Here is a 7,435-nt window from a genome sequence, read left to right as displayed (position 1 = left end):
CTTGTTTAACATAGCCTCTACCTGCTCTAAATTTAGAAGGCTTGAGAAGGATACAGTTTTTTGATCTTTTTGATCTTTTTGACCCTAAGTAAAGCTGGAAGAAATGTATCCCGATTCTGCATCATCATCATCAGCAGCAGCAGCAGCAGAAAGTTGATGCAAAATCCAATTCTTAATGGTGTTTTCCATTTCATTTTATTTATGTAAATTTGAATCTTGGATCCAGGAAAGTAGACACACACCCACAAGTTTTTATCATTTAGATAGGATGGAAATCTTGTTTCCATTGATTCACTGACTTCAACAATGGTATGAAGCATTCCACTAAAGTCAGAAATATCAGAATTAGATTGGACAACTTTTGACAGAAATAACCTCAAAGCTAATCATAGTGTAGTATCTGTTCTGATGCTACACTTCACCTTTTCTGTCCTCGGTCACTGGAGGAGAAATCCTTCAGGACTGACACAAAATTTTAATTTTTGTACCTATTCAGAGAGCCCCTTTTTGGAGAACTGGATTTTCCCCACATTAAAAACCGACCTTGTGTCTAACTCTACCCTCGTGGGGAGGCAAGTAAATAGGAACACCAGAGCTAAAATTGTAGATATTATCATTAATATTGTTGAAGTTCTGTTACTTGCTTCTTTTGGTAATTTCTTCAAATGGACACAGTAACTCGACAATTTTTTGGAACAAGTCCCCAGAGGTATGTTGTTATGGTGGGAATCTTATTATCAACATTACAAGAGTTTTCATTGTTCTAAATTCCTTTTCATCGTTGAATTCTACCGTGTGATCATATCTTGAATGAGTTTGCGTTTTTCCAAATTAAGCTGATCCTATATTTCAGTGGAGTTCCTAATTGCTAAAGGAGAGTGATTAAAGTGATAGACTATAGTTCTGTTAGTTGTATTGGTTGTCTGTTGGGAAAATAATGAGTCATTTATTGAGAGTTGCAATGTACGTATGAAGCACGATAGTGACTCTAAACCACATTCACTGACACCAGCAACCATATTTACTCCTGACTCCCACAAAACTAAGAAACCTTTATTGGAGAGTTTATACTCATGCAGAACATCATGCAATTATTCACTTATTCTTGCATCTGTGTGTGCACCAGGGAATGGAACAACTCCAAGCACAGCTCTGGACTGTTCAAGGTCATTTGAAAGCCAATGACCTGTCAAACTAGGAAAGCAAGCATTCTTTGTAGCAGTTGTCCAAATGTCTGTAGTCAAAGAAATTCTCCTAATTTCATCAAGAGACAATTGAATTTATGTTTTTACTTTAGTAAATATATGATATGTATTATTTTTTCAGTGAAGTACTTTTTTAATGGAATGCTGTAATTTGGACAAAGTTTTGCATAAACCTATTAAATCCAAAGTCAGAATATGGTTGAATATCAACAGCAATCATTTCTACTATCAGCTAATCAATCTGTTGTGATCTGTGGTCATTAATATCCCAAATTTACTTGACTACTATTGATACTATAGTAGTTTTGTATTTCGCTGAAGGCTTGTAGTTGCTGCCATTTGTTCCTGGAATGTTTGTCCCCGAACATTTATTGTATTTCCTTTTCTTATCTGCAATTTCTGCTTCTTCTAGATGAACTTTTCTAAGATGGTTGAACATATTGGTTATTTTAATAGCTTTTTTATTTATTTATTTATTTTTTTTTTTTTTTTACTCATGTTCATGTTCATCCCTAACAAGGCATATCGCCATTTGGACATTAAGGGGCTACTATTAGGGACCATGCCTAAGAAAGATTAACAAGATGTTGGTTTACCTTACATTTAAACTTCTTGATATCAGTACAGTCAGGGAAGCAGGTAGCAGAAAGGGAATTCCAAAGTCTAGCTGTTCGAGGGAAGAAACGATTAGAGTAGAAAGCTTTTTGGCATTTAGGGACCTCAATAGTGAAGGGGTGAGATTTTGTTTCTAAGCGGGTTTGTCGGGGATATGTATGTCAAGGAGGAACAAGTGCAATGATTTTGCTTTGCTAATTTGCCACCCTTTAATATGATGGCTTGACATAACTTGCAGACAGATGCATTCTTATACTTGAGCTTGACATTAAAATACTTCCAGCAGAAACTGGTTGCCATAATGGTTGATGGTTGTTGTCGATATTTAATTAATTTTGTAAATTCTGATGCCTCCATTCAGTCTCAAAAGACAAAGGATGCCCCCTATTGAGGCAGCTGTGAATGTAATTGTGATGCAAAGGTTGCGCAATCTCCAACCACCCCTCTCCTGAATCGGCACCTTTTGAATGCAGTGTAGCATATCTCGGTTATCAATGCTTATCTCGGTTACCAGGGGTTATCTCGGCATTGTTTCCAGTCGTCCGGGAATTTTTTAAATTACTTTTGTCTGATATCTAATTAGTAATTGATCTCAATATAATATTATCTAAACCAGAAAAAAATAAAAACATTTATGTAATAGGAGCACGGGTTCAAAAATGAGGAACAGGAGTATGACTGATGAAGAATGCTTTATTTTCAGTTTGAACATCGTGACAATTCCTTAACATGAAAACTGAAAGATAGAGTAATCATTTTTTTAACAGTGACTTAAAGTACAAAATAATAATGTTAATTCGATAGGAAACGAAAGGAAAGAAATTTTCCATATACTTACCTCTATGTTCTGCAAATTCAACTGAGTCACAAAAGGTCACATGTTAGCAGTATGCCATGCCTGTTATTTGAAAATATGGTGTAGACAGTGTGTGTCTTTTCGATGGGTTTTCAATGTCCAGCAAAAAAGAGAGCACGTGCTTTGTCATGTAAGGATCATTCAAAAAGTGAAGCCTTTTAGTTTTAACTGAAAGAGTTGAAGAACTAAGAAGACGGAAGTGGTACCATTAAAACCAGTAACCTTTTGTGTGCTAGAATTTATTTTTCTACATAGTCACCAATATTGACAATGCATTTTGTCTAGGAATTCAATGATGAATCTTTGCTTCTGTCTATGACAGGAGTAGCTTTCTTAGAGTCTCACTCACACCGTCAATATTTGCAACAGAGGGATGAAACTTTTAGGTCATGAATGCATATATTCAGTGATCATAATGATGCAATTTGCAATCCCCTCTGATTCATTCAAGCAGAAGTTAAAAAAAAAAATTAGAGGCATTAATTTTGGAATGCCTTTCATATTTTAATTCGTGCAATTTTACAAAAGTACAAAATTACTTCATTAATTTATATAATGTACTTTGAATTTTCAACAAAATTTGGTGACCACCGAAGTTAATTTGAACAGGCAATCTTCGCATTTTTGTAAATAAATATATGTACGTTAAAACAAAATATGTATGAAATACATTTGAAAGCACAAATTACAACGCAATATTATTGCATTGTAATTTGGCTTTCAAACATATTTCATACGTATTTTGTCAGAGAAAACACAATCCTGACGCATATGTTAATTTGTATGAATTTATGTAATGGACGTTGATTTCTCTATAAAATTTAATGACTTTAGTGTGATTTGAACTTTCAACACTCTTATGATTGTAAATAGATGTGCATATTTTAATTTGTACAAATTGTTTTATTAATTTATGTAATATACGCTGATTTCTTTATAAAAGTTGGTGACCCAAGCGCGATTTGAACATTAAAACCTTTTAAATGTTTGTAAATAAATGTATATATTTTAATTTATGCAAATTGCTTTATTAATTTATGTAATATATGCTGATTTCTTTATAAAAGTTGGTGACCCAAGCGCGATTTGAACATTAAAACCTTTTAAATGTTTGTAAATAAATGTATATATTTCAATTTATGCAAATTGCTTTATTAATTTATGTAATATACGCTGATTTCTTTATAAAAGTTGGTGACCCAAGCACGATTTGAACACTAAAACCTTTTAAATGTTAGTAGATAAATGTATATATTTTAATTTATGCAAATTGCTTTATTAATTTATGTAATATACGCTGATTTCTATATAAAAGTTGGTGACCCAAGCGCGAATTGAACACTAAAACCTTTTAAATGTTTGTAAATAAATGTATATGTTTTAGTTCGTACGAATGGAGTTCCTTTCACAACTGATGCTCGGATTCTTTTTTTGCCACTGTTGAAATGAATGGTTTTCATTGAGATAAGCTTCTAGGATCAACTTTTACTAAAACCGTAAAAGTGGAAGTTTTACATTAAATTTATTGCTAAGGTCGCTGGAAAGTGGTTGAATCATTGTATCAATTTGAAAAACATCTCACTCTTTCTTGACACAATAAATACTTTACCTGCATAAGAGTCAAATATGTCCTTGGGAGGTGCCACTCAGAGCCCACTTTTCTGCCTTGACATAGTACAAAATCTAATTTGAAATCTAGTGGCGGTGTCCTTTTCTCCTCTCTACAACCTTTCCTTTCAAAAAGGATGTTGCTAGTTTTTCTCTACTTTACTGTTATTTTCGTCTAGTTGCAACCACTGTCAATAATTTTCCTTTATTCCCCTGCATACCAAAAACTAAATCAACTTCCATAAGTAATATTTCTTTTAAGGATTAATTGTCTGCAGAACACACTACCATGGGGCTGCTTCCCAGTTGACTATAACATGATCGTTTTCAAATCCAATGATAATAAATTCTTGTGGAACCGTCCTCCTAAATAATAAAATTCTGTCCGATTTAACAATTGTCTCCAATTCCCAGATGCTGTCTCATCGTCCACTTGAAAAACTCATAAAGCCTTATCCTCGAGTGACCTTAAGCCTTGATAAGTGGTGCCTTATTAGTATAAAAAAATAAGAAAAAAAGTTTCTCTTTAAATATTGGTGACTCTGACGTGATTTGAACATGCGACCTTCTGATCATTATAGATATGTTTATATGTTTTAATTATCCACAAAGATTCAAAGACACAACATTTTCTCTCTAATCTGAAACTCTTTGCTCACTTCTTCAATTAGTTTCATTGCAGAACGATCTAGTTGTAAGTCGATAGCTCTTTTCACCTTGGAAACTAGTTAGCGATGTGCTGCGTATGACCTGAATTCTGAGTGTACATTTAATTGCGCTTAGAAGATTTAGCTTTGAAACAACATTAAAAATAAAATTATTCCGTTCCACAGTAAGTATCCGTGATTTTGAATCTATTGAAGTACAGTCAATCTCTGAGCAAGAAAAAAATACGGTTACATTCTACTTCTTCGCCAACATTTTTATTTCAATCTTATTATTTTGTTCATGCTGAAGACGTGGCATCCTACCGGATGTCATTCATCCGCTATCTCATATATTCCAGCCGACAGATCTTTTTAAGAGTCTAACTGCCCATTCAATTACAATTGTTTGAATCTCTTTTGCACTTAGGTCACCAAGTGTATTTACCAGGTAGCTTTTAAAATTCTCTTTCATGAATCCAGTTACTGCCATATAATTACAGAGATGATGGAGATTTTCCAAAGATTCCAGATTTTTTTTTTTTTGTTTTATTTTATTTTTTTTTTTTCATGTTGTGCATAAGACCTTGGTATTTCGTTATCTTTTCTCTTTCAGCTCTGTTTAACTCAGCATCATTGTGGACACTAACTTCTACTAAGGTTACTTCTTTCTCCTTCTTGTCCCATTTCTGCCACATCTGGGCTGGAGCTGCTAAAAACAGCCTAACCTGCTTTGACAGAGTACAAAATAGATTTTGTGTCTTAGTGGAGGATGCCCTTTTCTCTTCCCTGCAACCTCTCTCCCACAGAAGAGACGTTGCGAGCCTGTCTTTGTTTTATCGTTATTTCCATGGCAAGTGCTCGTCCGAGCTCCAATCTCTGCCCCCCCCCTCGCCAATCTTTCACGAAAAACACCCGTCTGGCTGAAACCACTGTCAGTAATTTTCCCCACTCTTTATCTGTGCCTAAATCAAAACGTACATTCCATGAATAAAGCTTCTTTCTTAGAACTGCACACCTTTGGAACTCTCTTCCGTTTGCCTGTTTCCCACCTGACTACAACTTGGATGTCTTCAAGTCCAACATAAACAAATTCCTGATGAATCGCCCCCTTAAGTAAGACACTTTATCAAATCTCCAATACTAACAATTACTACGATACTATCCCATTGATTACTGTACACGCAATAACCCTTATCGCCGAGTGGCTTCCGGGCCTTCATAAGTTGTAACCCCCTTGTAAAAAATTTTGTAAAAATTCACTATCAGGTTCAATAGCTCTGTTTTCATAATACGTAGCTGTAAGAATTCCATAGTCAGAGTGGATGGTGCATGACTTATTTCCAACCGTTTTTTTACTGAGTCCATCTTGGCATGTCCGGGAAATAAATTAAAGTACCTGTAACCTCCTTCAGATAGCATTTCTATGTGACGGTCTCTTTCTTTGATTTTGCCAAACATGAACCTAATTCTATTTCTTAACCCATTTATGCCGTTCATCTCACATATCCATTTTTAATCCATCACAATGTCATAAATCTGATTTTGGATTTAAGATCCAAAATTTATAATAAAATCGACAACATTTAAAAGTAAATAGTCAATTAAAAAGTCCTTTGCTAATTTTGAAAAAAAAAACATATATTTTAGTAGTCGATAAAGAAATTTTTGTTGTTACAATGACGCATATTAACTCATTCGACCCATTGGTCTGTGTCACTTAATAGCAAATAGATGGTGGCAGCCGATTTGTAGTCTCCAGCTGAAAAAGTTCTACGAATTCTTGTTTGTTTCATTTCAATATTGACTTTAAATATAATACATAAGAATATCCGTAAACTGATTCACATATATATCGGTTGACGTTAACCAAGAGAAATATAGGTGAAATTAACATAAAGCATAAATGTCAGCCGATAGTGATTTTATGATTCTGATTATGTATATATATATTGTACCGATCATGATATCAATATCATGATCGGTACAATATATATATATATATATATATATATATATATATATATATACAGGGTGTCCATAAAGTTCGTGGGCACTTTAAAAAATTTATAACTTTATTTATATTTGCGATAGAAATAATCTGTAAAAAATGTTATAAAGTTTCATATATCTAGTTTTAAGTATAGTTATTGAATAATTTTTCACCACAAAATTCGTAACAATTTTTAGATAAGTAAAAAATAAGTAAAACATATTTTCTTTGGTTTTTCAGAATCAATTTGATCCCATGGCTTCAATTGAGGAAAAAATAAACTGTGTCCTTTGGTTGGCTGAATTGAAATCTACTATTGCTGTACAAAGAAAGTTTAGAATTGAATACAATAAAAAAGCGCCTAATAGGAACACCATTGTTAAATGGATGAAAAATTTTTCAAGAGACAGGCTCTGTCCATGATAAACCACGGTCTGGAAGGCCATGTGTCAGTGACGAAAGTTTTGCTTCCATGGAAGAATCCTTTACTGCAAGAAAGTCTGTAAGACGGGCA

The sequence above is a fragment of the Euprymna scolopes genome, chromosome 24 (genome assembly GCF_053919585.1).
Source record: "Euprymna scolopes isolate OS-2025 chromosome 24, ASM5391958v1, whole genome shotgun sequence".
Classification (NCBI taxonomy): domain Eukaryota; kingdom Metazoa; phylum Mollusca; class Cephalopoda; order Sepiida; family Sepiolidae; genus Euprymna; species Euprymna scolopes.
The sequence above is the reverse complement of the archived record's forward strand: the minus strand, read 5'-3'. Positions refer to the sequence as shown.